The sequence below is a fragment of the Lonchura striata genome, chromosome 2, assembly GCF_046129695.1.
Source record: "Lonchura striata isolate bLonStr1 chromosome 2, bLonStr1.mat, whole genome shotgun sequence".
NCBI classification, from domain to species: Eukaryota; Metazoa; Chordata; class Aves; order Passeriformes; family Estrildidae; genus Lonchura; species Lonchura striata.
Window position 1 is genome coordinate 68,721,793 of NC_134604.1, and position 17,909 is coordinate 68,739,701.

A 17,909-nucleotide genomic window follows, 5' to 3' on the forward strand; every position below is an offset into this window, starting at 1 on the left:
AGTAGAATTTCTATGTGCTAGCCAAGAAGTAACTGACTACAGGAAAATATGTGAGCTGGCTACACACATTTTAAATGTAAGTTCAGCTCAGGGATATGGGACATACTCTAAGCTGGAGAACTGAACAAATGGAAATTCTGGTGTGACCTTGAAAAGAAATTTATAAGAAAGAATTCTTTCTCTTGATGGCAATAGTACAAATACTGGACCAGACCCTAAGGGTCCAAAATCTAGCACAATATACCCTACACCTATGTGGTACCCTGGCATCCAAGGGGCAGTACTTTGGAGGGGTTTAGTCCCACTCAGCATCTGGGTTTTCCTTCATGGAGGGTGGAGTTTGTGTGAGATTAGGGTGAAAGTGAGACAGATACATGCACAGTGGGGAAGCTCAACAGGGCTGCAAAAGAAACGACAGACAGAAAATATGGCAGGACAGAGGCATCCACTGGGGATTTCTGACCTTTTTTAAAAAATAGTCACTGCCTGTATGCCAAATCTCTGAGAATATTAAAACTACATCAGCTTGGATCAAATATCAGTTAGTTCTTTTGACAATGACCAGAAGTAGATACCTAGAGAAATGTTTAAGCAAGGAAATGCCTGTAGAGATACTGCCCAGAACATCCTGCCAACCAGTCACAACCTGCAGGGCAGCAACTGCCTGGACCATAAGAGCTGTGTTTGTGTTTACCAGCCCTTCACTGATTTCTCTGGTGGGAATTAAATGTATGAAGACCTTTATCACCCTCCACTTCCTGTGGCAAGGAGTTCATGGAGCCCATAGACTTTTGAAGAATCACCTTGGGTTTTGTCCTGAAATGTCTTACCCACTGATTTCCCTCATGCTTGCACTGGAAGGAGTGGTGAACACCCTCTCCTGTTCCCTATTGCCCCAGCACTTAGAGACTGCCTTCATCTCTGCACTGTCATCTCTTTTCCAGCTAGAAGAACTGTACTGTTTATTTCTTGTAGGGAAGAAGCCCCATTCCTTTGGCCACTTTTCTCGTCATGCTCTGAACATTTCCAGTCCCAATCCAGCTCTTTTGAGAGGCAGTTTAACTTTCCACTTCTGTATTGTAGGGAATGACTGTGAACTGTACTAAAATAACAACTATAATTGAAGATTACTAAGGTACAACACTATTCAGCTGTCTGTCTGTCATGTCACGATGCAGCAGAGATGTACAATAAATACTAGTAAAATTTAAACAAATGACAATCAGAAGTCAAATGAAACTAATGAAAACCCAAGGATTATTAAAATAATTCCTTCTTGTTTACTCCCCACCCTAGAGAAGAAAACCATCACAAATCACCTCCTTCTAATTCTGTAACACAGGATCCTGTATCTTTAGTCTAATGGCATCTGTTCTAATCTCCCATACTCAGAGTGGCAGTTTCAGGTTTCCAAGCCAGGCACAGCTTTCTTTTCCCATAATGAATTCTGCCTTTCCAGCATAGCAGACATAATGTGGTTGCTATGGAATTGAGTTTGCCTTTTGCTGTTAAGAGATGATGGGCTTTCTCATTTAGCAGCATGCTGTTCCATGGGCAGGGTCTGGAAGGGCCTCCAGCATCTGGCACAGCAGAGGTAGCTGATGTTCATTCCCCTTTCAGGTCTTTATGATCCAATTTACATTTTCTATACACGCTCTTTCCGAACAACCACTTGCTGGTTTATTTTTTTTAATTTCACTTTACGAAACACAGTGGGCCACTCGGGATTCTCGAACAGGCTTTTCCATTTTTGGAATGGGGGGAAAAGCACCAATGTAAAATCTGTAGCTTTGGTTGTTATACATCTGCTCCTTCTTACTGCAAGCACTTTTACAAACGCCGCGGCAGCCCGAGGATTTGCTGAATCCCCCCTACATCCCGGGACACAGCAAGGCTGCTGCAAAACCCCGACAACTTTTTGCAATGGAGTAGGAGGAATTCGTGCTGCTGCAGGTGGGTAGATATTCCACAGGCTGCTCTGCTAGATCGATACAACCAGGCAGGATTATTTGGCATCCAGGAATCAGCTCTCCCTGTGGCTGGACGTGTTGCCGACAGGCGCAGCGGAGACGTGAGGCGCTCACAGCTGTGGCCGAGCCGGAGCCGTGCTGCGGAGCACGGACACACTCCGGGCTCCAGCCTGAGCGCCTGGAGGAAGCGCAGGCCTCTGCTGCGGGCACGGGAGGTGTCCGTCCTTCTCCGCGATAAGGAGCGGGCTGCCCGGCCCCGCGGCTCGGCGGGGATGCCGCAGGCCGTGCCCGCAGCCGGCGCGCCGGGCTGCGCGCCGCTCCGCACGTACGGCACAGCGCAGGAAGGATTTCCTCCGCTCGCTCCCGGCCCCTGCACGCAGCCCCGGCGTGAATCACGAGCCTACAACTGCCAGATACCAGCGAGCCTTTCCAGCATCCTGGATGCAGCCACCTCAGCCCCAAAAGCAAGCTCTGAGTTAGTGGTGCTCTGCACTCCCGAGTTCTGTAGAAAATACACATCAGCTGCACGTTTCATTTTGCTGTCCCTTATGGCAGGAGGAGTGAAAGCAGAAAAAAGCAGAAATTCCATAGATGAGTTATGTGGAAGCTGACAAAACCCACTACAACTCACAAATTTAATTTTCCCAACTGTTTGTCTTTTGAACCCCCTTTCTGAGATGACACTGGACAGTTTCAAAACTGATTAATGAGTGTTACATTGTTGACTGCCAGGAATAACATCCCACTGGATCAAAAGAACAGGCAGCCTCATCAAAGAAAGACCAGACACAAGGGATTACACCTCACATGTCACTGGAAACCCACCTATGAAATCAAAAGAAAACTAAAGGTTCTCAAGGGGCATGTGCTCAAATGTTATGGTCTTCCAGGACTGAACTATCAGACTCCAACCCAAACTGTGCAAAAGCACTACAATTTTCAGCTAGAAAAAGCTGTCAGCTGATATGCAGCTGCTTGACTAGAAAACACTGACTTTTGTCATAGAAGGGGTAGGAAACAGTTCAAGTAACTCTGGGTGGTTATTTCTTAAAAAAAAAAAAATCTTTATCTTACAAGTTAGGCCTGCTTGAGTGATTAACAAATGGGGAATCCAGGGTCAGGTTGTCAGGTTTTGTAAGGGCTGTTCTGCTACCAGCTGCCCACGGGCTGGGTGGGTTTGGAAGAGCAGAGCAAAAGTGTGTCCCCTGATGCAGCATATCTGGAGAGCACAATGGTGCAGGAGACTGACCCATGGGGTAACAGTGTCTGAAAGGTGGTCTTACACTCACAGTCTTGAATCAGCAATCTTAAAGCAAGAATCTCCTTAGACATCAATAATTATGAGAATTCAAGACACCTGGCAGGACATTCTGGGATTTGATTGTTGCAGACTAGGTAGGTCAGGAGAAAGTTGTGAAATGTCAGAGTGAGGTGTCACCCAACTCATTACTTGAAACCCACAATGGAGAACAGAATCCCTGTCTAGATGAGCTCTGGCCAATAATGGAGTCAAAAGTACCTTCAGTGCTTTTTTCATTTCTGGAAAGATCTGTGGGGGAGGAAAAGGCTGTCCTGGGAAGTAGAAGTGAGTGTGGCTACACAACTGTACTTGCCGCAGTACAGAATTAGGCAGCCTGCCATAGGGCCAATTCAGAAAAACAAGTATCCCCTAGTGAGCTGCTACAGGACAAGACAGCCTTTCCAGCAATCAGCTGGTACAGGAAAGTGCTTCTTCTCAGTCTCTGCTTTGCTCTCAGCCTCAGGCTTTGGTGGCATGGTGACAAAGATACATTTTTAAATTTATGTATATATTCTTTTGCATGGAAGTATATTAAATACTTACTTATATTTAAGGTGAATTTAAGGCTATTTGAGGTGAAAAACAAATATGCAATATGTGACCTAGTAGATTTTTATTTATTTGTGAAAATTGTTGGCAACAGTGTAGAGGCTGCTCTGTGCATGTGTTCTCCTAGGACACAGAACAGTCCTTTGATTAAACAGAAGAAAAAAAAAAAAAAAAAAGAAGAAGAAATACTGGCTTTTACTGTCATCTGGAGATTTTTAATTGGAATATCTTCATTGTAACTCCCTCTCCACAAAGGGAGATGGCAGTTTCAGTTCCTGCCTCTGAAGACTGCCAGCAGTGTTTCGAATTATGCCCAGCACAAGGACCTAAATATATCCATGTGGGCATGTAGAATCACTAGCATGGTAAACAAAATGAGAAAGGTCCCAGCATTTATCTATCATGCCCCTCTGCCTTCCCACTGGAGCAGCAGCGGGCTTGTGCTGACAGAAGCGTGGCTGAGGCATCAGAGGAACGGGATGGAGCAGTGGGAGGCAGTGTTGCATCAGCTGCATTTAAAGTCACTCTCTTTTCCCTTCAGAAACCAGGGAAAGCACAGCTCTTAAAAGCAATTCAGAGGAGGAGCCTGTGTTCAGCTCTCTTTATTTTACCAGTGGGAGCTTTCAGCTTTCCTATTCTATTTGAAACTATATGCCTTAGTACTTCAAAGTCATTTTGGAAAGGGGAATGAGGGCATCAAGCTGCATAACTCCTTCAGCATAAACAGAGGTCAGGAGTTGGTTTTGCATAAGAATTATGTTTTCCAGTTCATGGGGAACTGTTACTGCCACAAAGGTTCAGGGATGAAAATGGAATGGATTAGACAGATCTTACTGTTCCTGTTCACATCAGTGCTGATGAACAGAAAATTTGTCTTATAGTTGCACAACCAATCAGCTTAATTCCAGCCCTCTAGAAACAGGACTCCACTGTAAATCAGTCCTTAGCACTCCCTTCATGATCAGTGGCAAATGCCAGGTGTTGTCAGGCAAGGTTTCACTCCCCATGGCAGCAGCCCCTGTCCTGAGATGCCACACAGCCACTGTCAGAGCAGCATTCAAAATCTGGTATTGTTCATCTGGGGAGCCCACACCCAAAGAAGCTGAATGTGGTGAGCTCTTCACTCTTCAGAAGTACTTCCTGAAGTTCAAATAATTCAATTTATTTTTAGTTTATAGTTCATAATCACAAGTGCTGCTTTAAGGATGCTAAGGTCATGCAACACACTGTGGCACATTTGCTACATTTAGTTTTCCTGGAAGCCTTTGCTTCTCTTGTAGTATCTGTCCTGTATATCCAGGATAGATACTACAAGATAGGACATCAGATAGAGGGACGCCAGAACCGCCACCGGGCTTTGTGTTCTTCTTTGAGATTTCAGGGCAGAGAATAAAGCTGCTGAGATGAGAACTGAGCCTTTGACTCATTAAATATTAATTACTCTTGAGTTTTTGTGTTGTTTATTGCAGTTTTGTTAATTTGTACCCATCTGATTAAAAACCACTCTTCCCAAATTCAAATCACTTTAATGATTTAATGACAGACCATGAAATAAGATGTGTAATAATCCACCTTTTCCTTTATTCAGCTGGAGGATAAAATAACCACAAAACAAAATCCAGAACACCACAAACTGTTTCATTTCTCTGCTCCATTCATATCACTGTTTGCTGAGGCTCATTTGCCTGCAGGCTCTGGAGACGCTGTTTCAACTTTCTTGCTTAAATAAGCTTCAGTCCTCAGAGCAGGCAAACACTGCGCTTCCAGACAGTGAGCACGTCACAGGGATTCTGAGCTGGGTTCTGCTTGATGCTGAGCCAGTTACTGGGTCTCCTAAACACGTCCTTCCAGGTTCTGGTCCCTCATGTGAACTCCTCAGAGCCATTGGGCTAGAGCTGTCTGGTCCGGCTGAACTGCCTTTCCAAGTCAATGCTACACAGTCCCAGGCCCAGCAAGGGAGGCAGAAGCTCAGGCAGCAAATGCAGACCATGAGGGACTGGATGTGTCTGCTGACAACTATTTTTGCATGTCCAGTCCCATCACAGCTGCTAGAAGTCAGGGTGGCATTGATTCTAGGATGGACAGAGAGGAATGATGATAGCAGTATAACCTATAACTTGGTATACTTTATAAAAGGATCAGCTCTCTGAATCTATGGCCAAATTACTTCTCTAGCTTTTCAGATAAGTATTTTGCACAGCCAAAAAATCTCTGACTCCTAAATTCCTCCCTTTCCCCTGTCACATGAACTCAGTTGCTTTGTATTTGGAAGCCCATCTGAATTTCATAACCAATAATTTTGTTGCTTATTAGCATAATGGTTCACATAAATAGACTGCTTGAATATGAATGCAACCATCATCATCAGCCTTCACCTTAAGCAGGAAAGATGAGTGCAGTGGGTCTGCACTGATCATCCTGCAGATCATTTTTTAGCCTTGAAAATCTCTTTTCTTTGAAAAAGGATCCTGCTGCAATTAGTACTAATACACAGCAGTTCCTGTCTCAAAAAGTTGCCCTGCCAAAAAGAACTGAAATGTATTTTTAGACAACACTTACGGGTAAATCAACAGCCAGGTACTTTCCAGGTACCTATGATACCACTGCTTCCCTATGGAAAATGAAAGCCTCAACAGTATAAGAAGAGCTGAGATATTTAATCTGTTCACTTTCATAACTTTTGTGTTAGATCACTAGTGCTACACAGCATGGAAAGTGGGATTCTTATGCATTACTTCTGCTCCCAAACATGTAAGTCTCCAGTTCCAGCCTTCAAATGCCCATATACACAAACTCATTGTCTCAAAAGTGCCTGTGCCCCATTAAATTCCCAGCTGTAGTACTGAAACATGTGCTTCAGAGACCCTGCCTGGCACTGGCCTCACATCCTTTCAATATGTATATGAAGGAGGCAACAAGAATAGTGCCAGATGGCAATGGGAATGGAAATGATATGACGTACATATGTGATGAGATTTTCTTTTTTTTTTTTCTTGTGAATAAAGCATCTTGTGAAAAGAGGAATTAGATGCAGTATTTATAACAGTCCTTCATAAACATCCCCAAATTCCAAGTAAAAGACAAAAGGCATGAATCATATCACAGCAGGCGCTATAGCTGGGGAAGTGGCCTTTATGAAGATTGCTTCCGTAATTTGGGGTCCAGAATGAAAGAGAGCTGCTCTTAGGAGATCTGTAGGAAGTTGATAATGGCTTATTTAATTGTAGTATCACTAATAAAATCTGTGTTTTCATCAGGAACATTTCCTTAGCTAAAAATGCCATGATTCTTCAACTGTAGTTTGATCCTGTTCATTTTGTCTATAAATGATATAATGCCAAAAAAATAGATTAGGACATTATAGTTTCCTTTAAAAGGAAACTTTTAGACTGCGGCTGCAATCCACACCAGAGAAGACGATAATCCCATAATAACTGACTTGGTATGCAGAAATAAAACAATTACTCATAAACCAGAGATCATAAAGCAAGGAAATTTATTCTCTATCAATTATAGAGGAAACAAGACTATAATTTGCTTTTTATGACTTGACAGCTAAAAGTCTCCCATTAATAGAGTCTTGTCATTAAAGGAATTCTCCCGTTGCATAATTCTCCAGCACTTTTGGTGTCAATTTTATGTTATTAACCTATTTGGTGATATTGAACTTGCACTACATCCTTTGTAACAGAAGAGCATTACCCCATTTGTATTAGTCATGGGAAAATCCCAAAACAGAAAGCATGTGATCTGAAGAAACTTCTGATTTCTACACTGAAAAGCATAAGACCACCTAGATTCACAGGATTGATGGACACCAACAATCAAGCCAAAGGGATCTACACACACCAGTCATTTTCAGATGCATCTGACTTCAGACAACCACAATGGAAAATATTAGCTATCAATATAATTTAAAATTAAAATATAATCTACTAACCTACCTGGTTTTCTCACTATTTAACAGCAAAAGTTTGGCAAAGCTGACAGCAGATCTCAGTTCATTTGGCAATACCAGCCCTGATTTGTAGCTAGACTTTTTTCCTACTGAAAGTAGGCAGGGATTTTTTGGGAAGCAGTTAGTGGCATTAATGAGCAGTATGTATTGCTGCACTCAGACACCTGTGACTACGTTCTCTGTACACATATAACAGAAGGGGACAGGCTCCTGTAAATCACAGGGAGATGTAAGGCAGTGATGGCAAAAAATGACTAGGTGCAGATAATAGCATGATTATCATGGTGCCCCTGATGCTGGCCTTGTGCCTTGTTTTTTGGGTCCTGCAAGGCCTGATTTGTAGTTTCCTCACCTTTGTATCATTAACCTCCAGTGCAGAGGCTGCAGCTGGATCCAGAAGATGCCCAGAGGGCACAAAAGATATGTGGATCAAAAGGTGAAGAAACTTCTTCCTGCACACAGATACTTTGGTACAATCCACCTTATCCTGTTTAAGGTGCTCAGCAGCTGGGCATCACTTCATAGCATCTTCCACTAGCAATGTGCTCAAGGTCAGGGCAGAAAGATACACAGATTTCTGTGAGGAATCCTGCACAGTACCACTGCCTTGTTAGTGCTAAGCATCAGCAAAGCCAGGCAGAAGAGGATACAATGAGATTTTAATGGGAATATATAATTTCCAGCTTGTTAGGACTGCATTCCAGCCAAGGGAAGATTAAGCTGCAGCATTCCTTAGCACTTTACCATCAAACCAAAGGACTACAAATGATAGCTGACAACAGCTTTAAGGGGGGAAAATGGATGAAAGCAGAGCTTTCTCAAGCAAAGCTTCAAAGCATGAAAGACAAAAAAATTCCCAGAGCTGTCTACTTGCAAGTAATACCAGACTGCCTGCAGATTACTCCAGACAATAACAACAGCCTCAAGAGGATAGGCAAGATAGGATATCATGATAGTTGCAAAATCAAATATTGCCAGATATTCCCATCCCAGTCCCACACAGGAAATTACTGGAATGATAACTAGGGCTCCCTAATAGCCATTTTACAGATTGTGTGATATTGCATAGCATTCAGGAAGGCTCATCAGCATGAAAAATATGTGCTAGAGAGGAAGATTTATTGTGCAGAAATGTACAGTGCAGTCATGGCTGAAAGCTATGATTTGTTATTGCTGTCATGCAAATTGGAGCAAATTTCATCACTTTTAACATTGTACATATTTTCACCAGCAGGGAAAAAATTCTATAGACAGTATTCCAGAAAATGAGAAATTACAAGTACAATCAGAAAATAAAGACTGTCAGCTTCAGCTAGCTGAAGGAGTTAAGGAAAAAAAATACTTTAGGGAATAATTATTACCTTGAATTCAGTTTTGTTGTCTAGATGATGGGACTCATCTGTTGAGACAGGCTTGCTCTGATAATGCTGGCAGGGTCACAACACTGAGGTTGACAGCTTATTTTCTCATGACTTCTTATCATACAGAGAATTGTCTTACTGATAGACATTAGTATGACAATACTGCAGCTGCCTCCATCAGATGTGTTCCCCAGGGTTTTTAAAGCATCTGCTACATTTCACCTTGCTGAAGTAATTGCAATTGTCTTCTACCTTCAGCCTCATCATTCTGCTGAGATATTTCTACACTATGTCCATTATTGAAGGGGAATGAACAATATATCACCAAGCAACAGACACTCACTTTGTTTTTCTCAATTTCTTTATCACTACAGAACACATTACTGTATTACAATAGCTGTACTTGTGTCCTAATCTGCATCCATTGTGTTCCTTCCATTATGTACAGTGATGACACAGTTGTTGCACAGGCATTATTGCTAATATCCATAAATATCAGAGTCTCTCCTTTTATTTTTTTTAATTTTTTAATAGGACTTACAGATCTAGAAATTCCACCTTGATCATATATATTTTTTTTCCATTGTAAATTCAGCTCATTGGAGAGATTTTTAACTGTATTTTAATAATTTTTTTTTTGGTCCCATATGCTTCTCAAAAATAGTGTTACTATTCAACAGCCTTTTATCATTCATTGGAAGATTGGTGTGGGAAGGGAGGCGGCAGAGGAACCCCTATCTCACATGCTTCCCCATAAATTTGCTGGAGCTATCCTCAGCATTTTGACCTTCCTGCATTCTCTTAAAACCTGTTTCTTGCAAGAAATCTGGCCAGTGAAATGGACGCAATGAAAAAAAGAAAATTCAGAACTTCAATTTCCTATATGGTAGTAGGCATGATTATTTACATTTTATTATAAATTTCCACCATTTACTATGGGATTTCACACCATCCAATTGTGAAATTGGGCTGAATTTTCTACTAGCTTAGAAAGAAAATCCACTCTTGAAATTCTAGGATTGGCATAATTTCCTTTCTCATACAATGTTCCCTGAACCCTGTAAGTACACCCATTTCCTCAGTTGTGCTCATTAAATAGGTAATTAGTATCAAAGGTGTGTAAGAGTCTGAGGTGATTTCACACAAAAAGTATAAAATATTTTATGTTTAGTTCAGCATGAACAATCTGTGAAATTGTATTTGACTTAGACTGAAGAAGTGCACTACGATGGAGACTTAAATCAGTCTTTAACCAGTAATTTCAGGATGCTTACTTATTGAATATATGTACTTTGCTACCCTCAATTAAAGAATGCTTGAGGCTACATTAATTTCAGCAGCTTTTCAAAGACAGGTAAATAGTACCAATACTACTAAGAAAGAAAAATCAGGTACAGTGCAAATTAGATAAAATACTGGTCCTAAATTTTCTTCAGAAGATGCAAGAATGAGGATGAAAGCAATCTTGCCTCCCCCCTAATCATGCCAAAATGAGGTATCTAGTCTATACCACACACCCAGGGAACGGCATGGGGAGAAGAAAAATGGGAACCCTGAGACAACCCAGCCCCACCTTAACCACTTTTTACCTCTCTTCATCCAGGCTGTGACAAGCAGTCGACAAACAGCATACAGCATGGCCTGTGCTTTGCATATGACCAAAAGAAATGAAAAGTGCAAATGGCACCGTAACAGCAATCATGTCAGATCTCCTGCAAACATGAGCTGAATTTGCTCACAGCAACAAGGAACAATTTCCAGAGAGGATCTCACTGTAACAGCCAGTGAAGGTACAGTTTAATGAAAAGTTTCAGTACCTTTAACCACAAGCCTTGCAGTCACATAATAAAAAAAAAGTAGTATTTAACTTGCAGGGCAAAGAAACATGGCCTGTGGCTGTCATGCAGGCAAAGCATTGGGGGTGTTTGGTCAGACACTATCTTATCTGCAATAAACCTAATCAGTGTAAAGTAGCATTAGTGGTTTGGATTGGGATGAGGCATGATAAAATTTTATTTCCTATTTTATTAAACTAAGGCCTGAATGACTGTCAGAAGGGTTATTCCTATTCAGAACTTAAAAATAAATAGCTGAGCGTGGACATGTCATAAATCAATCTCTCCTTGATTCGCATGTAAATAAGTTAAGATTTTTAAATAGTTATATTTGTTGTTGACCTCTTCCTGAACATGCCATAAAGCCAGGCCAAAGAAACACAACTTACCTGACACTATCTCATGAACCCAAGCTTACAGGTGGGTTGGTTGTAGACATGAGCAAGGCTGGTACTTCCTGCACTGACAGAGCTCTTCTGGAGCCTCAGAGGAGTGCCAGCCTCTCAAGAAACACAATGACAAGCAACAAAGTGGGGGGTCTCTACCAGTTCAGTCTTGTAAAAACTAAACAAAAGCTACAGTCAGGAAATTTGAAATAGAAATTACAAACTTCAAGCTGTGATATTTCTAAATGAGTGTATATTCATTTATCTCTCAAAACGTTTTCAGTGTTTTTATAAAACAACAGTATTGTGATGTCAGTCCAGTCTTTAGAAAGTTTAGAACAAAAGAAGAGGGGGAAAAGAGTGTATTTCAAGTACTCACTGTTTCACATGTCCAGCTTTTCCCAGGTAAATATGTTATATTGTAAATCTATAACAATAACAATATGTTAGATTGTAAATCTATTTTATTAATCTATTTGAATCACTGACGATATTTAGTGATGTCTTCATTAATGCGATTTTGTTTCAAAAATAACAGAAATGTTTAGTTTTGAAAGAGGAATTTTCTCATGTTGCCCTGGAGAACGTATGCAAGTTCAGGCTCAAAATGTTATACTTACAAAAAGTTTTCTTGTCACTATAGAATAAACAGAGCTTATCCAAGTTAAAAAGAAAAGGTGTGAGAATGCATAATCACTTCAACTCAGAGACTGGATTGCCGGTGTTGAAATGGGTGTGGGTGGAGCAGGACAGGGCAGAGAGTAAAAACAGTGTAAGACCATGGGGGACCTAAGGACACTGTCTGGTTTCATGGAGAGCAGCTTGATCTGATGGTGACAGCATGGCTTTTTGGTCTCCATCTCTTCCTCATGCTTCCAAGCTTCACTCACCTGACATCTGCAAGGAGCTGGAAACAATTATGGAAGGAGGCCCTGCTGCTTCTTTGAGGTGTCAGTGCTGGGGAATAAGGCATGGATGTAACAGTAGGTATTCCCTGGCCTCGGGCATGCCAGAAAGGCAAGAGCTCCCAAGGCTAGCACAAGGCCTCAATCAAAGAGGTCAGAGGAGAGGGGATGTAGGAAGCTAGGCAGAGGATGCACCAAAGGACGACACAGGGTACCAGGGAGTTTGGAGTGGCAAAGAGGAAAATCGTCACAACACAGTCAATGAGAATCAGCAGCAGAGAAGAAAATAAAAAGAAAAATATCTCTGAGAGTCAGGCAGTTCTTTTTCTGTTTGCCAAATTAATTTTGCAATTAAGTCCCTAAGTGCTTTATTAGCTGTTCTTTTTCCCATTAAGCAGTTTTAGCAGCTTTGGGCATGCCATATAAATACAGCCAGGGAAAGCAGACAGCATAGTTATGAACGGTTCAGTGTATGTAAGGCACACTGTCACTATCAACTTTGTTATGCAAAACCACTTTATAACTGGTTTCCCATTTCCCCACCACAAACCTAATTTTTGAAATAGACAGAAAGCAAAACTTGCTGTTCATAGCAGCAAGGTAAGCTTAAAGCTTAGCAAGCTTAAAACTCCTGATCAGGCTCAGCTCACTTTCAAAGCTATCTGAAAATTACTTGTACCTTCTCATAGAAAAAACAACCATCCCCAGGCCCATGCAAAAAATAAAAAGTTTTTGCAGGATATTATGCAAACTCATACATTTATACAGCTGAATAATCAAGGGCTAAACTGCCTGTAACTAACTGTACTTGTTATAGCCCGAAGTGTATATCTTCATATCAATTTATTTGAGCAGCTTCTGCCTTTGTTAATTCGTACAGCCTTTGCTCCCATTGTTATGCTCCCAGTTTTTCTGAAATCTTTTCAAAATGCTAGCTTTATACTTCTATCAGCACTGCAGCCCTAGTGAAATAAGTATGGCCACATCAAGTAGACAAAAGTCCACCTACTTGAAATTCCCTTCTCTGGCAGGGGCAAATAGCAGATGCTCAGAAAACAGGTTAAAGAACAAGTACATCTGCTGGCTGTTCTCAGGATACTTTCCAGAAATCATCAGCTCATGAACTTCTTGAACCAGGAATGTCACCTGTTGTGGTTAGGTTACAGGGTTTAATAGGTCCCTGAAGGACCTGTTCAAGGTGCTTAACCTGAGTCTTCACACTTAACGTTCAATTGGCTAAACTCAATACCTCCCCTTCATGAGCTCCAATTTCCAAAGGAATGGAGCTGCTTTATTATTTATTTTCTTTGTGAGAGCAATAAATAGCATTCAACACTATTCTACAATAAATTCATTTATGATAATACCTAAAGCTGGATTGAAGTGCCATATTATTTTTGGTAATATTGTCCCATTTTCCCATATAAGAAATCTTGTAAGGCACTTGTCTGAAAATAGTACATGACAAATCTGCTTTAGGTATTTCTATAATCTGAAAGAACCCAGGATATTTTCTTCTGCTGTTCTATGATACCTAAGAGACCATAAGGCGACCTACTGCAAATATTGGAAAAAAAAAAAAAAAAAAAAAGGTGTAATTGGGATAAATACCCAGTGATGTTTACGTGCACAAATATACAGAAGAATTATGCCAGGGAAGGAATTATTTCTGTTAAAGCAATAGGACATATTGAACGTAACTTTTCAGATCTTTCTGGGCAGATGTTTGGAAAATGGTAAGGGTGTGTTTGGGTATTTTTGGATGGATAGGAATAAGGTCTCACAACCATGTCCCCTGCTGCTTTGAATGTCAAGAACAGTTTTGGTGGTTAATAGGTGGAGGAAAAATGCCCTTACTGCCTAAACCAGAGCTAAGCAGACTCAAGTTCTGCTTCTCCTGAAACCTTTCATAGGTTCACTTTTGAGACCATTTTCTTTTTCCCTTGAGAATCTAAAACTGGAAAAAGTACATCCCTGTCTGGGGTACAGACACAGTCTCACTCTAATTCAAACTCCTTCAAGTGATGAAGACTTTGTCACTGATCCCAAGAGTTCAGCTGGACTGCTCAGGCTCAAGTATGGTCCTCTGGGAGAACAGCAGCATTTCTCTCACTGACTTTGAAAGATGAGAACTGCTTGTCATCTGTCACCACCTTCCTGATGATACTTAGCTTAAATACTTGTATCCTAAACACACTGCATTCTGCTTATTGATCTTTGTGAAGCTCCTCAAAAAGCTGCTGCTTCTCATCAGGGCAATGGTGGATGATGAGTCCTTATCTCTGAAAAGGGAATGCAGCCAACAGTCCCAACAACTTACTAGGAATGAAAAGCACTACGGGGAACAACTTCACTCTAGCAGGATTTTAAGAACAGATGAAATTTAATAGCCTCCTCCAACAGAACAGCATGTGACTCAGAGGCAGCCACTCCAGCTCTGCCTCAGCTGCTTACTTTCAGTTCCTCGTTAAGAAACTGTTTACATTCAATAAATATAAATTTAAAGAAGGAAAGAAACTTGCTGTTTCAGATTAAAAGATGCATCTAGGCAGAAGAATGCCTCTGTCCACTTCTGCAAAGGAGTGAAGTGAAATACAGATGGAAGAGAGGAGCACTGCTGAGTCACAGTAACCAGGGATATCTCCAGCGCTCTGTTGCTGATCATCGCCACCCAATACCCAGCTGAGGGGAGGGGACAGGGAGTGGCAGGCAGCACAGCATTACCAGTACCACCGGGTATTTTTCAAAGCACGTCTAAGGTGCTGGACTGGAGCTGTAAAATGGCTCACTAGAAATTCTGTATGAAGCAATGCAGTCAGATGAAAACAACTTACATCAGCTATCTACAGTGAAGAGCTATCACATGCCTAGTACATAAATGTGATTGATAGCAAAACAGGAAGGAAAACAAAGGACCAAATCACCTCAAACAGAACCAAGCAGCTTCATTAAATAAATTTTAAATCCTCAAGTAGTCTGAAAGCCAGTTACAGCAGATCTAGTAGTTCTTGTAGCTTTGTCTGGGACTGGGCAAAACCACAACAGGTTCTCTGCACAAGTTGCACCTGAACACAGTGCGAAGGGAGTTGCTAAATTCTTCTCCACTGAGTCATCTAAACAAAAAAGCCACCAGTGTGAAGAGCTTTCAATGGAAATACCTAAATCTGACATATGAAATGATTAGAGATGAGCAAGGAGAACTTGCAAATACACAAGTACAAGAGGTAGGTAACTGAAAAGCAAAACTACTGAATAAAGCATACCATTTAGAAATGGTTGTTGTTATGTGGTGAGATGAGGCCAGCAAGAGCACCAGTTCTGTTAAGATTTTCTTATTCAGAAAATAAAAAATATCCTGATGCCTTGCATATGCTTGAGGATTCAAACAAGCACAATTTTTCAACACAACACTTCAGAAGAGTAAAAAGTGACATATGGCATGGAGACTACAGTTAGCAGTAGTGCTGGTGCTATGACAGAGGTGTTCAGAGCACCCCATTTTCAGGAACACAAAGTCAGTGCGATGTTGTTGCCCACACCTTTACAGTTACATCTAAACTTAGGTAAGCCTCTATAAAATTACCTGGCTTACTGTCTTTTCCTTTCTCCAGTATTTGGGGAACTTCCTTCATATATCTTTGTTTGCCCTGCTCATGGGCATGACACAGGGTATGAAAGGTTTCTGCAGAACTGCATTTTGTATAAAACTGTCTGCCAAAAATGTGCTTCTCTTCCCTTTTTAGGTTCCTTTTTTAAACTTCGTGTTAACCATTGTTGTCAAGACAGCCTTGAAAACATGAGTTGAAGATTAGTACAAACAGCACAGTAATGTTACTCTGTAATCCATAAATGACATGTAGAGGGCTAAGGTTCTCAGTAGATTGCTAGTACTGTAACTTAAAGCCAACTCGATTTTAAAAGGTACTTAACTTCTCAGAAGGCAATTAAAATTGAATTTTACATGTCAATATTATTTAGTAAAGCACTACTGATGTTTTCAGCAAAATAATACAGAAAAGCATTTCTGCAAAATACCTTCATCAAAAGAATCTTCAATTCTTCACACATTGAGGATGCCATAAAATGCAAACCAGTGCAAACTGCAGAGCTGCAGCCACCACATGCCTGTGATCTTTGTGAAGTCTGTTTCTGGGCATGTCACTCAAATTTGGCCCAGTGGAAATACTGGTGGCAGGGGAGAGAGGAAGGTAGGTTGCCATGTATTGTGTTTTTATAAATGCTCAGCTTCAAAGAATAAGCATCACTCAGCTAAGTTGGATCTTAAAAGTCAAATCATATCTATTGCTTTTAGTTCCCCTTGCAGTGAGGGGAATTAATGAGAAACAAATGAGGGCCAAGTCTCTTCCAATGCACTTGCCTGAGGAGAATATGTTGTGTCAGCACTGGAAGATGTTTATGAACAGGCTTTGAGCTGTTACTCAAAGGTAAAAAGTGCTTCCAGGTGACCAGCTCAGGCTGCAGCTTTGCCTTCAGCACTGGTGAGATCACAGCTTTGCTGGAGCCACTTGGCTCTGTAAACCCAAGCCCAAACTTAAACACAGTCACTAGGAAGGAGAGAAGCAGAGGACCTCTCTAGAACACAGATCCACAGCTCCACTCTTTGGCACTGGGAAGGCTGTCCTGAAGGAGCTGAGTGTTAAAACAAGTTTGGCCAGCAACCTGGACCACACTCAGACACTTGTGTTCCTTTGTAAGTGACAGGCTCTTAAGCACAGCTGGATCTGGCAAGAAACTTAATGGGTCTCTGGGCAATATCCTTCTGTGGAACAAAAGGAAGTTCCAACAGGCTTAAAATCCCTTCTTCACCCTGCTCAAATAAATGTAAACAGCTGGATGGGTGACCTGAACAGCCCCTCTCACGCAGAAGCTTCACATGATTGTTTTGGCTTTACCTTGTGACAAAGAAAATGCTGTCACAGGATGAGTCAGACTTTGGACTTGGACAGGTCGAGGAGGAGGACACCACTCTCTACAAGCTGATCTCATGCCAGTGTAGCACTTTTTTTGAGTCAGTCTACCTGTGTGCCTCAGTAAGTAAGCCTATATACTAGACCAAAGAAGCTCAAGTGTATGATTGAGGCCACTGAGCTTGTATGCTGGGTTGATCCTATGCTAAGAGACACTTGACAAACCAGTGTTGTCCCTAAATTTGGGATTGAATGACATGTCACATGGCAATGAACAAGTTAAAGCATTACTCAAGATCATATGACCCATGTTAGGGATAATTTGTCTTCAAATCACTTTATCAAGGAACTCAATTTTCATGAAGTTTCTAAACTGCCCCTTATTTTAATAGAGCAAATACATCAGGGAAACTTTGAAGTTCTGATTAGCTTTTAGCAAAGGGGACTTTTTGTGGTACTTGTAATGGAGAACCAGTACTTAAGACTGAAAGGATTCCCTGGCTGTGTTACCTCTCCTTGGCATATCACACCTGTAACAAGGCCCAGAATCATTACTTGATGCTCTCTTGGGAGGACAGTGCAGAGCTGTGTGCACCCCGTGCTGTGGATGTCATGTACAGCAGGGTGGGGGGAGGTCGTATATAAACGGCACAACTGCGGGTCCACACCAGCACAACCTTTCACATGGAAATGCAGCAGCTGTTCAAACAGGGACAA